We start from the raw sequence: 16,862 nt of genomic DNA, 5'->3' as shown, positions 1-16,862 counted from the left end.
AAGCGCTGTGGGCAAACGTCCTACACACCACTGAAGCTAAACCTCCACACTGCCTGACCTTAGCTGGAGTTTTTCAAATAGCAACAACAAAAGCTACCTGCACTGTAATGTTTAGACTATTACTAGAAAACTGTGTGTGTGTCTGTGTATGTTTGAGTAACAGGAAGACAACTTTTTTCTAACAAGAAATGAGGACACGTTGAAGTTTAAATCTTATAATATATGAGAGCACTCACTGTATTTCTTTCTTAATTCTCTTTTACCTCCTACACACTTGCAGCTTGGAGGTGGTTTATCACAAACTGAGGCCTGAATGGGAACAGACTGCCATGGAAAGGCGGCATAAGTGCTCTCCAATTACATCCACAGGGAAGGGAAGCCACTGCAACTGAGTTACCCCGATGCATCTCTGTGGCAGGGCCTCGGGCATAATCAAATCAACCTGTGTGCTACTGGCAGTGTTGTTCACTGGTTGTCCAGCTTAGAAAATGAAACTGACTGCAAGCTGACTGAGATCGACACACAAAGACTTTGCATCCAAGAGCCTATCTAGAGTGAGACCCTGCATACGCAAAGTGAATACGTTTTAAACGGTCCATCTGTAATTGGTTTCATTTCAAAAAAAGGATTTTGTTGTAATAAAATTAAACTAAACACAGCAGCAGAGAGTAAAAGACTTTTATTTGAGACAGCATGCTTAGACATGCTGCACCTCAGGGTTTGGGCTACTATGTGCCAAGGGCGAGGCATACAGAGCTACAGGAGTGCAGACGGCCAAAATAATGGGAGACGTGTACCAAAGTTTTTACTTGAGGACAATCTTGACAAGACACAAATGAACAACTACAGGCCGATCTCAAATCTCCCGTTTTTAAGTAAGATCATTGAAAAAGCAGTTTCTCAACAGCTCAGTTACTTCTTAAAACAGAATAATTGCTACGATGCCTTCCAGTCAGGTTTTAGACAGAACCACAGCACTGAAACCGCTCTGACCAAAGTGTTCAATGACATATGTCTGAATACAGACAGTGGAAAAATGTCAGTCTTAGTTTTACTGGATCTCAGTGCAGCATTTGATACAGTTGACCACAACATATTACTCAAACGACTGGAGAACTGGACAGGTCTTTCAGGAACTGTACTAAACTGGTTCAAAACATACGTAGAAAACAGGAAATACTTTGTATCAATAGGTAACTTCACATCTGAGCAGACAAGTATCACATGTGGAGTTCCCCAAGGTTCCATCTTGGGACCCCTTCTGTTTAACATCTACATGCTCCCACTGGCACAGATTATAAACAACAACAAAATAAACTATCACAGCTATGCAGATGACACACAAATATATATCACAATGTCACCAGGAGACCGAGGCCCTGTACAGGCTCTTGGTAAATGCATTGAGGAAATCAATGACTGGTTGTGCCACAATTTTCTCCAGCTAAACAAAAACAAAACTGAGGTAATAGTCTTCGGCGCCAAAGAAAAACGATTACAGGTCACCAGAGAACTTCAATCTATACATCTAAAAACCACAAACCAGGCGAGAAATTTGGGTGTAGTGATGGATGCAGACCTAAACTTAGAGAAACACATTAAGACAATAACAAAGTCAGCTTACTATCACCTCAAGAATATTTCAAGGATAAAAGATCTGATGTCTCAACAGGACCTGGAAAAACTAGTCCATGCATTCATCTTTAGTAGGCTTGATTACTGTAACAGCATCTTTACAGGTCTACCTAAAAAATCAGTCAGACAACTACAGCTCATTCAGAACTCTGCTGCTCGAGTCCTCACTAAGACCAAAAAAGTGGACCACATCAGTCCAGCTCTGAGGTCCTTACACTGGCTGCCTGTCCGTCAGAGGATAGACTTTAAAGTTCTGATGCTGGCCTATAAAGCTCTGAATGGTTTAGGACCAAAATACATCAATGACCTCCTGACCCAGTATGAAACATCCAGATCCCTCAGGTCATCTGGATCCGGTCTTTTATCAGTTCCCAGAGTCAGAACCAGACACGGAGAAGCTGCATTCAGCTTTTATGCTCCTTATATCTGGAACAAACTCCCAGAAAGCCTCAGATCAGCTGAAACACTCAGTTTATTTAAATCCAGGTTGAAGACTCACCTGTTCTCAGCTGCATTTGAATAAAGCACCAAATCCACACTTTAAGCTTAAATTTCAAAACTTACATTTAACTACTGATTTTATCTACTGTTCTGATTTTATCTGTTTTGATTTTATATACTGTTTTGTTTGTTTGTTAATTGTTAAGCTTAAATTTCAAAACTTACATTAACTGATGATTTTATCTACTGTTCTGATTTTATCTGTTTTGATTTTATATACTGTTGTTTGTTTGTTTGTTTGTTTGTTAATTAGTTAGTTAGTTTATTTGCTTGTTTTAATCAATTTTAAATCATGCTTTTTATTTGTTCTTGTTTTTAATGTCTCTGTAAAGCACTTTGAATCACCTTGTTGTTGAATTGTGCTATACAAATAAACTTGCCTTGCCTTGCCTTGCCTTGAGCTACCACATTACACAACCTTATTCTCAATGCTGATCGTGGATCAGTTTGCAAAGCATTTTGAAACACTTCTCCTCAGTGAAAATGCTCCATTTCAACATAGTTTTAAAATGAAAAAAAAAAATTGCTGTTCCCACCCATCTCTTCCATTTCCAGGCTCAAACACGCCGGCTGCTGGAAGGCTTGCCTGGAGGCTGTCTGTAAGTTGTGCATAATGTGGTGAAGTTGTTTCCCGACCTCCTCCCTAAAATATTTTTTTTCTTGTCTGACAGCTGTCACACACACACGATCACAAAAACCCATTCAAAGGTGGAAATGCTGCGAAAGCAAACAAGGAAAACAGACGAGGAAGATATTTTTCTATAAAAAAAACAGATTTTAATTAGTTTTAATACATTACGTAATTTCAGATAGGAAAATTTTTCACTATTTAATTAAACGTTCACATGCGTTCATTAGTGGTACACTGCTGCTTCATTTCCCGGAATGAATGTAATTGTTCTCATAACACGAGACACATGCAGATACCAGGAGATTAGTGACAGCCAGGTAAGCTAAGTAACAACTTTTTTAACAACCATTGCCACAGGAGACGGAATTGAAAACCGACTAAATGCCCACTCGGATACAAAAATAAAGCTGACTTTTTCCAACACAGCTGGAGTTCCGGAGTTTTCACCATTAAAAAAAGAAAAGGGAAAAAAAGCTTTGTGAAGAAGTTCTGCCTCTCCCATTGGTCTGATCAAAAAGCTTGCTGTGAGCTCAGCAGAAAGACCTTTTCGCCTGCACTCAATGGCATTGACAAGACGTCTCAATCGATGAACCCACAGCCAGACCTTTGCAGAGCGAGCACCCAGACCAAAGAGTTGCGTGGGTTAATTGTAATTGCACAGGACAGCGTCTGTAACACATGCCGTTAGCCGGAGAGCTAAACTGGCCAGAGGGTATCCGTTCTGAGAAAACGTCTAATCTGTGATGAGATCCTCAACTTTAACTTATTTTCTAAGTGTCTTTAATGAGCCAAATTACATTTAGCCACCGTTTTATCCATTAGGTTTCTAGATTTACTGGCATTCAAAGGAGCAGATCTGTGTTCATCTATTGACACAAAAATCCAGCCTTTAAGCCTCACCTTTACTTCTAAAAAAACATAAGAGCATAAGTGTGGTGAAGAGAAATGCTATACAATTTGGTAAAGCACGGGGAGGACTGTGAATGGCTCCTTGAATAAATGTAAGGAAGCCCGGCTGGTGCAAAGAAAAATCTTCAAAGTCAGCTTCTTTCCTCATCCCAGCCACCCCTGGAGATCAGATCAACTACTATCCTAAACCTAATGAACTAGTAAACATTGGGAATTAAATGAATATTACATGGGGTTTCATTAATGCCAGCCAGCAGACTCCAAAAAATAATGAAGGCGAGAAGCGCAAGCGGGAAGAGACGGTTATCAGAGCTCCTTCTTCTCTCGGTGTTTACTCAGCATCTGCCTGCCAGAGAAGGAGGCTTTTGATCACTCCTCGGCTGGGTTCTCCTCTGTGCCGCGTGGCAGGAGAAACCAGGGGAGGCCACTGAGCACCGTCAGGGCCGGCTCATTTGCAACACAAATGAACTGAGCTAATTGTACACGTGCAGGGAGACGTGGGGAGCAGCGCACACGGTGCAGTGTTTGCAAAATATGGAAATAATTAATCTCTTTGAGCTTGTGAAATACCATCAGTGTTGCAAAAGAGGATTTGAGTATGGGGCCGGGGATGAGACGGATGATGATAGCAATGGACTGGAGAGACGCAGATGTTTAGATTAAGCCATTTCATTATTGCTTTATCACACGGTTTCTTCAAGTGTGTGTGTGTGTGGTTTTTTTTTGGGGGGGGGGGGTTTTGGGGGGGTAATTGAATAAATGGGAGCATGGAAAAAGAATCGGAATTGAAGCACGGTAACAGGATTACATGTAAAGCAGTCGGTTTCCTGTTCATGAAACGAAGCATGTGGCTATGCTAACTAGGGATGGGTACCGGTGTCCGGTGCCATGATGGCACCGGTTCTGACATAAACGGTAGTAACCAGACCGAAAAGCAGCGCACATTTCGGTGCTTTATTTCGGTGCTTTTTTTTCCCTGAGCCGTGATACACTTCTAGCCAATCATTTTACGTTTCCGAGGATAGTAGGCGGGCCAATGTCCAAGGCGAAGCGGTCAAAAGTCTGGCTGTACTTCACAGCAAAATATGCAAACTCAGCAGCCTGCAACAAGTGCTTTAAGCTGATACTGTGATACTGTCAAAGGAGGTAACACCTCAAATCCGATGAAACACCTGGCGACGCATAGCGTTTTTTTTAAAAGCCCAGAAATGCGCCGTATGATAGCTTGCTGCGAGACCTCACACCGAGCATATCAACTGCGGGTGGGTTGCCTGTTATCCAACATCCCCCAAAAACACGAAGAGGAGAGTCCTGGCCCCTAGCCCTGCCAGTGTAGCAGAAATGATGAGGATGATGATGGCAGCAGCAGCCGTTCTTCTCTGCGTGAGTAGCTTAATGTTGTTCGTGTGTAATTTACGTTGAGTAGGCTAACCATGTTATTACATTAATGCATGTAAGGTGAACTAGCAAACATCATCATAGCTACATGCGGCTGTCTTCTTGTTTGATGGCAGATACTCCCTTCACCCTGCCAAAAAGGCTAAAATGACCAAAGAAAAAGTGGAAAACAGTTAAACACGAGAGGTTTTTATACAAAATTGGTGTTTTTTCCATTGTTTAAGCACTGCTTCCAGCCAAGAGTGATACCATATATGCCCCATAGCTGCAGAAAAGGCTAACATTGTTATCTTTTTACAAAAAACAGCTGAACATGAGAGGTTTTTGGACCAATTTTGTGTTCTCCATTCTTTAAGCACCGGTTTGAGCACCGGTTTGAGCACCGTTTGAGCACCGGCACGGTTTCAAAAGTACCGATTTGGCACCGGTATCGGATAAAACCTAAACGATACCCATCCCTAATGCCAACTGTTCAATCATGCACCTAAGCGTTTTAGCTTCTCAGTAACAGTAGAGTTTGAAATGTTTTTGATTCACTCCCTGTTAGGTTTATATTGGTGGATTGTCATTTATGCTTAGAGATATATACTGTAATCGATTGCATGATGATAGAGGTCTGATCCTTAGCAGTCTGCAAAGACTCTGTGTGCCTTCCAGAGTGTTCTGGCATGCACACATATCCTAAGGTCATGAGAGAGGTCGTACCTTCTCTTACTGTGTTATGGTATGGTAAACACATCTATGTCCGTTTAGGTATAAGTGCCTTTTGTTTAGATGAACCGCTGGACTTCCAGGCCAATAGGTCTGTGCTAGACAAACCTATCTTTAGTTGGTCCTTCGAAGCCGGATTCTGCAATCAAACATTCACCGAGGGGAAAAGTGCCAAGCCGGAGTCTTACGCCAGTCGGGACTCATAGAAGCGGCTGTTAAAGGACCTGTGACATAAAATTCATCACCAGGCCGGTGGGAGAGCGTCCATTTTTCCCTCGATGGATGAAGATTGACGGAATCCAAGACTGATACTGCACGCAAAAGCAACACCAAGTAAGTTGAAAGAGAGCGACTCTATAACCGCGTGACTGGGTTTGTGTCCCGAAACTGGGTTTCGAAATTTAATGTGGAAAATCAAATTTGGGTTAGCAAACCTGGGAAAAAGAAAACGGACTGCTTTGAGTGGGAAAATTGAGAAGGAGTCTGAAACACTGCAAAGAGAAACGTATACAAAATCACACATACAAACAGAAAATGCATTAACCATACTAACATTTACAAATACAATAGAGCTCAAGAAGATTAGACGGCATCTTGAGCATGTGCTTCTGTTTATCATCTTGTCCAAGTCACTTAGTGAGATGAAAAGTAATACATAGACCAGAGGACTAATAGTATCTTAGGAAAAATGATTCAATCATAGCGGGGGAAAACGTAACAGACAAGTTTTGTTATCAAATGCTGCTGATAACTAACCTTCCAGGTTGCAGGACAACAGTTTAAGGAAGAAAAGAAGATTCTGGTACAACCAACCAGTGATGAGACAACAAATTTAAATGGTAAATGGCCTGCATTTGTATAGCGCTTTACTCAGTCCCTAAGGACCCCAAAGCGCTTTACACTACATTCAGTCATTCACACACTGGTGACGGCAAGCTACATTGTAGCCACAGCTGCCCTGGGGCGCACTGACAGAGGCAAGGCTGCTGGACACTGGCGCCACCAGGCCCTCTGACCACCACCAGTAGGCAAACATGGGGTTAGTATCTTGCCCAAGGATATTTGGCATGCAGCCAGGAGGCAGCCTGGGATCGAACCACCGACCTTCTGGTTAGTGGCTGACCTGCTGTGCCACCTGAGCTACAGCCAACCCAGTAGTTGTTAATATAGTAAATTGTGAGACGCTTTCTGCTTAATTGGTGCAGCACAAGTAATTTACTGTATGAAGGAAATGCTCTTTTGTGATATTATTTTGAACATGCATTTCTGTTGTCCTGTCAACTTAGTGGGTTATGAGTTGTTATGCAAATTAGTTGATTATTAGTAGATCAGGGAAAGGTGACTGAATTATAACAGAAGTGAATAGGATATGTTAGAGTCTGCCAGAGTGGAGACTCTAAAAGACTGAGTTTCTTGTTTCTGATGGGTGAATCCTCCACCCAGATTCACACCTCTGAATACATAAGAACAAACTTGTTTTGTGAAATACATGACAACATGTCACATGATTTATGATGGGAAAAAAAGGAAAGCTAAATAAAATGGGTCTGTGACCCAAAGGAGTGATAAACACAGACCTGGGAGGAAACTCATATCTAATAAGACAATAGTAATAATAATGTTGTGTGGTGTGTGGCTGATGGATGAATGTATTGGGATTAATTTAGCTGATGATTTTTCTTTTGTTACAAAGTTGAACCTGCCAATTAGGTTTGGTATGATTTACCCTCCTGAGATGAGGAGCATGTGTCATGCCTTACCTGGGCCTTTTTATTTTGATACTTTCACGGTGCACTGAAAGCTTTGTTTGATAATCTCTGTCGTTGAGCAGATCTGCGCAATTAGAACAAAAGCGCTATACGACAAGTTGGGAAAACCGTTGCAAGTGAGCTTTTCCACATTAAAATGGGTTCTGGGGAAAGCAACTTATTTGGGACAATTAGAAAGCGAGTCCTGGTCTAGAAAAAAAGTGAATCATGTATTTTCTGATGTGCTCTCCTCCTCTACTGGATCACCCCAGGGTTGCTGCCTCTCTCCCCTTCTGTTCATTCTGTACACAAATGAGTGTCGCAGCAATTTCACGAACAGACACATCCTGAAGTTTGCTGACGACACAGTGATCGTCAGTCTTCTAGTGGGGGACGAGTCAGGCCATGGACAGGTTGTAGATGATTTTGTGAATTGCTGTGATGAGTCCTTCCTGTCACTTAATGTGTCAAAAACTAAAGACAAGATTATTGATTTTAGGAAGTCCTCTTATAGCTCATCACCTACTATCATTAAAACTGCCGATATTGGGATCGTTGAGTTATAAATATCTAGGTGTGGTACTTGACCATAAACTGTGTTTTGAATCTCATGCTGATGCCATGGTGTTGTTGGGAAAATGTGAACATTACTGGGAGAATGTGTATACAATGTGAGACACATACTGTGTTGAAATCAGTGTCACTCCTTTTCACAGCTACGGATGGTTAACCTTATTACCTTTTTATAGCACCTCTGGAATCTGTTGATCCAGACCTGACCTCCAGGATGCTTCATATGTTTTTCTAATGCTTGTCTTTCTCTAAGAATGCTTGTGAAGGATTCAGCACAGACAGACAAGTGATGTTAGAGCAGAAGTGCAGTGATTATAGGACATTTTTTAATATTGGGCTCATTATCTGACCACTATTGAGCTCATTAGAGATGAAATAAGTGGAGTGACAAACTTATGGAAAGTCACTGATTACAAAGTGGAATTAATTGGGATGATCCATGATTTACCCTTCATTCTAATTTGTGTTGTACAGTTATTTCATTTTTAACCTTAATTTATATTTTATTCCTTCCTAGTTAAATTTACCCTTTTTAATTTTTCATATTTATTTCCCATCTTATTCATAGCCTTTTCCTTTTTTTGTTTTCTTTAAGTCACGAGCAGTTGTCCAAGCATTTCACTACATATCGTACTGTGTATGACTGTGTACGTGACAAATAAAATTTGAATTTGAATTTGATTTGAGGCAAATTATGGCAAAAAGTAGTGGGTTTAATGATTTAGTGTCTCTGTGGTGCTGAATACTTTATTACTCTTATGATACAGTTGTTTGCAAATGTGAAGTTTGTTTTAACTTACAGGTTTTGTCTGACAGGCAGTGATGATGATAGTGTGGATACAGGCTCCGGGTAGAGCTGGGAGTTGAACAACCTTAACATTTAACCACTGACTAATGTTTTTACACAGAGTTACAGGTTTGGAGTAAAGCTACTCCAAGGGGGAAAGCCAAGGGGAATTTTTCAGAGAGAATGTGCAATTTTCTTGTGCATGTCTACTTGTGTGGAGCTGCCACATGGCAAGGGCCATGTGGCAAAGTAGGAGTGTCAATTTTTAAATTGCAAGTACCATGAGAAGGAGTGCCTGAGGAGATCGTCCACAAGATGGAAGCTGAGGCCAGGAGAGAGGCTTCAGGAGGATCAGTGAGGAGCAGAGATCACCTCCAGCACAGCAGACATCCCACAGAGGGCTGTGCCACTGGGCTTCCTAGAGATCGTCATGAGGAGACTTTGAACAGTGAAATCCAGAAGGAGTGAAAGAGATTCAACGTTGACATTGAGGAAGACAACTACAGTGTAAGACTTGCTATACCCTAAATCTTCAGCAGGGTTGGAACTGGGGAAGCAGAAGGATGAAGGGAGCGTGCCAAGCTCTAATTGACGGCGCAGAGAGGAAGTTCAGCAATGGAATTGTGAATCTGTGAACAGCATAGATGCCAAGTGACTGGGAAATGACTGACTGCAAATTCTTATGAACGCCACCTAATGCTGTGTCACTGTGCTGTGCATACTTTGACACTCTGAAAAGGGTCTTCCTTTGTGTCATTGTTGTTGTGATTTGCATCACGACCACTTCTACTAGACAGCTGAAGTGATTCAACAGGTGGGAGCATAACAGCAGTAAAACAACTGGATGCAATACCCTTTCCAAAAAGGTTTTCTGCAGAGATGAAAGGACAATAGAGGAGTCATAAGTGCAGATAATCCACCAGTTGGCTCTATCCCCCACAGGAAGAATGCCTGAAGTGAGGTGATGGGGGTTGATAGAGGCCATAAAACAGAAGTGCTGACGAGGCCTGCAGCTTTGAAGATAGCTGAAAGCCACATTGATGAAAAACAAAACCAACTGGTATGTTTGTATACCCATGTCGGCATACATTTGGACTCTGGTCATATGGACAATGATGGAAATAACTGGAAGAGACATTTATGAATCTCTGTAGAACTCAAACCACTCTGCAGAGAGATGTGTGATTTACACACCTGGGGAATACGCCGCAAAGCTGGAATGATTTTGAAAATGTTAATTCCTGTGTTTGACTATTAACATTCATTTGCTTACTTGTAGGATGCAGTTTACCATTGTATGAGATCAATGAGAAATAGGATAACTGCTAACACATTTATCAACTGTGTACTGCTACAGTAATTTGGGGTGATTGACAGATGTTGGGTATAAAAATGCCTGCACTGAAACGGTCAAACACAAGGGGTTCATAACTGGGAAATTTCTAGCATAAATGCCAAACAGGGTGGAAATGTTAGGTTTATATTGGTGGATTGTCATTTATGCTTAGAAATATAAACTTATATATGCTTGGAGGTATATAATCAATTGCATGATGATAGAGCTCTGATCCTTAGCAGTCTGCAAATACTCTGTGTGCCTTCCAGAGTGTTCTGGCATGCACACATATCCTAAGGTCATGAGAGAGGTCGTACCTTCTCTTACTGTCTTATGGTATGGTAAACACATCTATGTCCGTTTAGGTATAAGTGCCTTTTGCTTAGATGAACTGCTGGACTTCCAGGCCAGCAGATTTAGGAAAGTCATTCACAGGGTCACACACACATGGTACTCTTTCTTCACATGTATGCCTGTGTAAGACGTCATATGTTAATGAGACTATGCATATTCATGTAACCACAATAAAGAGCAGCGCTACGGGGGAGCTAACTGAGAGTGACTGGGGTTCGAGCGGCAGGAACAGTCTCAGGCATCTCCCTCGTGCACGAGATTACACAAAGAGTTCAGCCTGGTCTCTCATGCTTTTGCTGTTGTAGTAGAATTGTCTCGTTCCAGCAATAGGTCTGTGCTAGACAAACCTATCACTCCCCTTCACTAAATAACAGGGATTTAGCTAAGAAAGCCTACTTCCCGACCTTCCAGAGGTCTGACTTTATAAGCCTCTTTAATCAATAAATCAAAATGTACAACAAGAATGATAATGCTGTGCTGGAGCAGACAGCTTTCACTTAATGACTCTACTGACTACTGAGGCCAGGGGGAGGATTTGCAGAGTAACACACCTATGCGCATGCGCACTGATGTCGCATAATAACAGTCAACTGTCACAGCAAAGGTGGTCGGATTTAACCCTTTTATTAGATACTCAACTGTCGCCGATGCTGACGAACGGTATCACATGTCAAGGCGTATGGCTGAAAGCAAAGCACCATGCATATGTCGTACGCGGTTTCTCTTCTCTCCCTTGGATATTTAAAAAACGAGATGACATCAGGCATCTGTTTGAGAGTACAGAAAAAAGCTTTGAGAGAGAGAGAGAAAAAGACCTTCTAGGGACTGGGCTTCAAACATATGAGCATACAAGTGCAGCCACACAGACTCTCACAAAGACGCATAAGGACACACACACACAGATACACAGAGAAGAGCTGAATCTCCCATGTGCGCCACTCAGCAGCCTTCTCTTTGGTCCGTCGGTTGGCAGAAAGAGAGGAAGTTAAGGACCTAGAGCGGCACTGGAAGTGGCTTATAATGAGCCAAGTGAAGAGAGAGGACACTGTGCCTACTGTATCCCAGCCATTTGTGACAGGTTAAGGTTGGGGGTCAAACACACACACACACACACATACACACGCAAAATGCATGCGCACGTGCAGCCATTCAGCCTTTCAGGGAATCAGTCTCGCTCTGTGAGCATGAAAAGAGCCCAGATGTCAGCGCTCTGCACAGGCTGGCGTTTCTGTTGAAAAGTACTCTGTCTTTCCTTTCTTGCTCTGTGGCACTTTCCTTCCTCATCCTGTTTCACTGCTGAGAATGACCTGGCCAGGCAAACCTATACCTAATGTGCATCCCTGTGGATGGGATCACATGTACCCCTGCCTGCGGGACTGTGCTGTGGCAAACTGTAACCAAACATCAGCAAAAGCAATTTCACCTCCCTCTCTGGGCAGCGGCAATAGCAGCAGAGGCAGCAGGCCCGGGGGCTGGGGACATTAGCCTGATGTTTATCTGGCCACACAGCCCACCGCTAGCCACCAGTCCCCTCTCTCCCTCCCTCTCTCTCTCTCTCTCTCTCTCTCTCTGTCTTTCTTCCTCTCTCACTCGCGGTTTGATGCTGAGATATGATTTGGTGAGAGGAGAGGAGTCGAGCATATCGATTCAGCCTCTGCCGCTGTCTCTCTCGATCACTCCAACTCTCTCCACTTTCTCTCCCCTCTATCTGCTTCTTTTATCTCTCTCTCTAGCATGCAATCATAATAACCCCTCTCTTAGACGCCCAGGCAATAAACCAGGGCCTCCCTTCTTCCTCCGCACATCTCCCACGGCGAGGACAAAACCAATAAAGGGCCAGCTTAATTACAGCTGCTGAGTGCCGCCGACACCCGGGTACGACACCACGGGGCTGCGGGTGGGCTGAACCGTGGGCGAGCTGTGACGGGATATTAGGGAGCAGGAGGAGGGTGCATAAGAAGTATTAAACGTGTAGCCTTAGTCTGCCTCACATCAAGAGAACACTCTTTAGTGCTCACAAAGATGACAAAGAAAGAGGTGACCATTGACTTGAGGCCAGATGAGAAAAATAATAAAAAGAAAGCGCGATGTTCTCTCCTGCCCAAACTGCCACTGATTAGGCGCTCCTTCAGCCGCCAGTCATCTAACTCCCAGCAGCTACAGTCAGCCTGATTTTGCATCCACAATGCTTTAATGTTAAAAGTGTGGAAATAAAAGGCAGGGTATGGCTAGAAGATAAAACACACACTCAGCTGACTCGCTCTGAATGAAGAAGGGTAAGCGGAGAGAGTGTAAATGTGTACACGGGCATCCAGAACAGAGAAGAGTTAATGCAAGGAATGCTTTGGCTCTAATGGGGAAGTATTAAGAAACTATGGTCCACTTTTGGGGCGTGGTTTTGGTCGAAGAACTCCATCATTCAGATGTACTTTCAGTTCACTTAATACCTGAAGGACCTTTAAATTTTAGCTTTAACCAGACTAGCATGCTTTAACAACAATGCCGGAAGACAGAACTGCAGTTCAATATTGCAGGTGTCTTGCTTTCAAGACCGCCCCTCCCCTAGAATCCAACGCCTTGTTTCGTGTTTTTTCTGGGTCTGCGATCTTTCCCTCTCCTTCTTTTCTCTAGTTCTGTCACATCAACATGAATCTGGGGATCCAGAGCTTCCAGTCCCACAAGCTGCAGTCTGCTATGTCTTGCCTTGTCTACAGCTCTGTCACCATGGTGACTGATGCCTGGGTGTTTCTGCCTCCTCTGGTACGTTCTGTCTGCTCCTTGCCATTTTTTTCACTCCCTGCTTTGTTTCTCCACTGAACTCCACACAACACAGTGCTTATTATCAACATGGGCCGACAAGATGCAAGGGCAACAATAAGTGTAAATTGTGCGTCATTACTTAATCATGTTAGAGATGACTGTATTTTATGTTCTTAGTAGGTTTATTTTTCCAAAATAAAACATCCAGCTAGTTTGATCATCCTGACACAATAAGCTGCGCACCTGTTATGTAACGCTGCTTTGCAATCAAATAACAAAGTAAGACTGCACGTGCAGTACTTATTGACATGCCTGCACTTCCTAATTAGCTCAGTCAAGGACTACTACAGGAAAATTAGCTGCTGCAGATGCACCGCTGAAAAGCAAATGAAATTTGGCTCTTAACTGAGCGGGTTCACACCTTCTCAGTGAAATAATTTGGGATGAAACATAAGTTAAATGTAAAGATTCTAGTAATATTTTTTTGTTCCATTCGGGAAAGTTGTGCAAAAGTATTTCAATGGGAAACTGCCATGATATTCATTTTATCCGAATCAGAATACTTTATTAATCCCAAAGGAAATTATATTGGTTAGTCTCCATCTATTGCCAAATAACGTGACAAAATGGTAAATGAGTTGCCCACTAAAACAAGTATGGAACATTTACATGTTGGAAATATTGCCGACCGGGTGTCAGTGGCAGCGAACCACACAATTCCCACAGCTGCAACTGTACATTTAAAGCATTTATCTGGTGAAACAACAGGTACTTGTATGAAGTTATAGGAAATGCAGTGTGTTTGCTCACAGGCTTAACTATACTACAATTATTCGTCAAAAAATGCATGTGTTAAAAGTGGGCAGCGGTTATTTTCAGCATTTTTTTTTGACAGCAAATTAGTTCAAATATTGCAAGTAGGGCCACAAAAGGAGCAGCAACAGTGAGCTGTCAGATGAGCCTCCTCACTGACATAACTGACTACTTTCACCATGCCCTACAGACTCGACCCATCTGCAGTGACAGACAAGAAAGTCTAAATATTACCTGACTTCAGGTAATATTTTGCTGCTGCCAGAATTCAGTGCTCTGTTACCACTACTGGTGTCACCAAATCAGCAGGACCGAAATCGCTGAGACTGCTGCTCTTGGTTTCAAATTCACTAATCCTTTTTCCACGAGTCTTTTGACAATAAAGATACAAATTGTGGACATCCTTTAGCCAATGTAGAAATCATGTATAATATGTTGATACAGGGAAATCAAATATTGATATTTTATTAAATAAATTAAAATAAATAAATAATAAATAAATGGAAATACTCTGTCAACAAGAGGGCTCGTCTCCTGCACAAAACAACCTGAGATAACGTTAGCTGAGCAAGCATCCAATTAACTGTCCCAACTGAAAAACCATGCGACATATAATAATAAGGTCAAGATGGTATTAGTAATTCCCAACTTGACCTCATTCAATCTTCATGGCAACATTTATGGCAGGTTTTAGTGACAGTGTTTGTATGCTTGACAATCTCATTTTACATCAATAAGAAATAACTGAAGAGAGATAACTTCGTCTTATTGGGTGAAACATATTGACAAAGTTTAACTTTGAGGACATAATTTGTGTTTGAAGGAAAGGTGATAACTTGTGTAATATGTTATTGCAACTCTAATTTTATTGCAAAATGTAAAAATATGTGTTAAAAAAGTGTCAAAACATCGTATCAAGGGGGGTCTAGTCCCACCTCTAGAAACACATCGTCATTCTCATCCCGATAACTTTGATATTGATCGACAGAGACAAAACAGCATCATTTCTAATGATGAAAAATTACACCTTATTGTTATGGCAACCCAACTGTTGGAGGGGACGAGAGCAGAGACCGTGATGGGCGTGGGAGAAATCCAGAGAGTTTCCACATCAGACTAACCTTTAGTGTGATGCTGACGGTGCTGGTAATAAGCTGGTTTGCAACGTGCTGCACGTATAGGCTAGAAAATCCACAGCTGCAAATACACCGTCACTGCAGGAGGACAATATACGTGAATGTGGCATGATGTAAACAGCTGTGAGTAAGAGGATGACTCACTGAACTCACACCCCAGATTGTGCGGCACAATCGGAATCATCGAGCAGCAGCCACGTCGATTTCATTTAACATGCTGGATTTGATGCATGGAGATGATTTCATTACATTGCATCTGTGCCGAAAATCAAACGCTCCTGTATACATATCCCACTTATTCTGCATCACACACTTCACAACAGGGGAAAGACTACAAAAACAATCTGGGGAAAGACTACAAAAACTGCACTATAAAAAAAAAAAAAAAGAACTCAGTAACATGCCTTCTAATGCTACAAACAAAAGTCCAGCAGACACAATCTGGTCTGAGGTATTCTGGAGAAGAGAAGCACAAAGAGATGCAACACTGGATAGGTTATAAGTGGAAAGCGTGTGTATTAGAGGCGGCAGCGGGGAGGGAGTATGGTTGCAGTTTAAATGTAGTGACCACTCAATTCCAAACCATTCAAGCCTTCTAAGAACAGATCTCACACACCCCATTAGAACCTCTGCTGACGCACACATGCATAATACATGGAAGCTGGATCTAAAAGCATACAGCCCATTAGGAGGCCGAGCCTGTGAAAAGAGTGGAGAGGGAGAGAGACTCAAACGGCTGCGATCGAACGGATTGCTAAGCTGGATATCTGCTGATAACAGCACACACTGCTGGTTTAAGGAGTTGTGTTGTTATTATGAGCTTGACCACACTGTGTACAGACAAATTAGCGAACAAAGAGGATGACACCGGCTGTGCTGTCCTGAAAAAGTAACTACGATTAAGAGTCTGTCATGACAGCTTCTTGCCATTGAGAAATACCAGCTGCAAATGTGATCGTTTATCATTAAAAAGACAGCCTGTTTTGGACTGCTTTCGACCACCACCATCCTCAAACTGAAAGGTTTTGCTGAGAAGAAAACAACAACAACAACAACAAAAAGCTTGCAATGGAAAATAAGTTCAATTTAATCAGTAAGATGTAATGCTTGCTGGATCACAGTTTTCAGGCATAGATACCCACCCCCCACCCCCTGTTCCGCCCTTCCGGTGGCTGAGTGTTCTGGCCATGTAATGTGAGGTGGCAGAGAGCCCGGCAAAGCTGTAAATTATTTCTGACGGTAGGGGTGGGGGGACAACAGGGGGAAAGACTCGCAAGTCCCAAGAGACAGACTGTGGATGGTGTGGCGATACGGGGACCTGCGTCTATAGCAAGAAAGAAAAGTAGCCTGTCGGTCCCCCAAGCCTCGACCCTAAAGCTGGAAGTTTACGGCCCTTCTGCAGACTGCATAATGTGTCCAACAGCCATGCCTGGCCAGATGACCAGAGGCCTGTCCGTAGGGTACAGGGCATTTAGCAGACTAATCGTAATATGCTTCGGTGCATCTCTCTCTCTCTTTCTCGTTCTCTTTACACACACACTACGCTCCTTTCTATCTAGCAGCAAATGTA

At 42.5% G+C, this 16,862-nt stretch overlaps 1 protein-coding gene across 12 annotated transcripts in view; it reads right to left on the bottom strand.

Moving 5' to 3' along the window:
- The window catches only part of rims2a (regulating synaptic membrane exocytosis 2a), a 154,205-nt gene that overhangs the window by 88,789 nt on the left and 48,554 nt on the right, over positions 1-16,862 (bottom strand). The gene's annotated exons all lie outside the window — the stretch shown is intronic.

The sequence above is a fragment of the Astatotilapia calliptera genome, chromosome 11 (assembly GCF_900246225.1).
Source record: "Astatotilapia calliptera chromosome 11, fAstCal1.2, whole genome shotgun sequence".
Classification (NCBI taxonomy): Eukaryota; Metazoa; Chordata; class Actinopteri; order Cichliformes; family Cichlidae; genus Astatotilapia; species Astatotilapia calliptera.
This window is presented reverse-complemented; position numbering and strand designations above follow the sequence as displayed.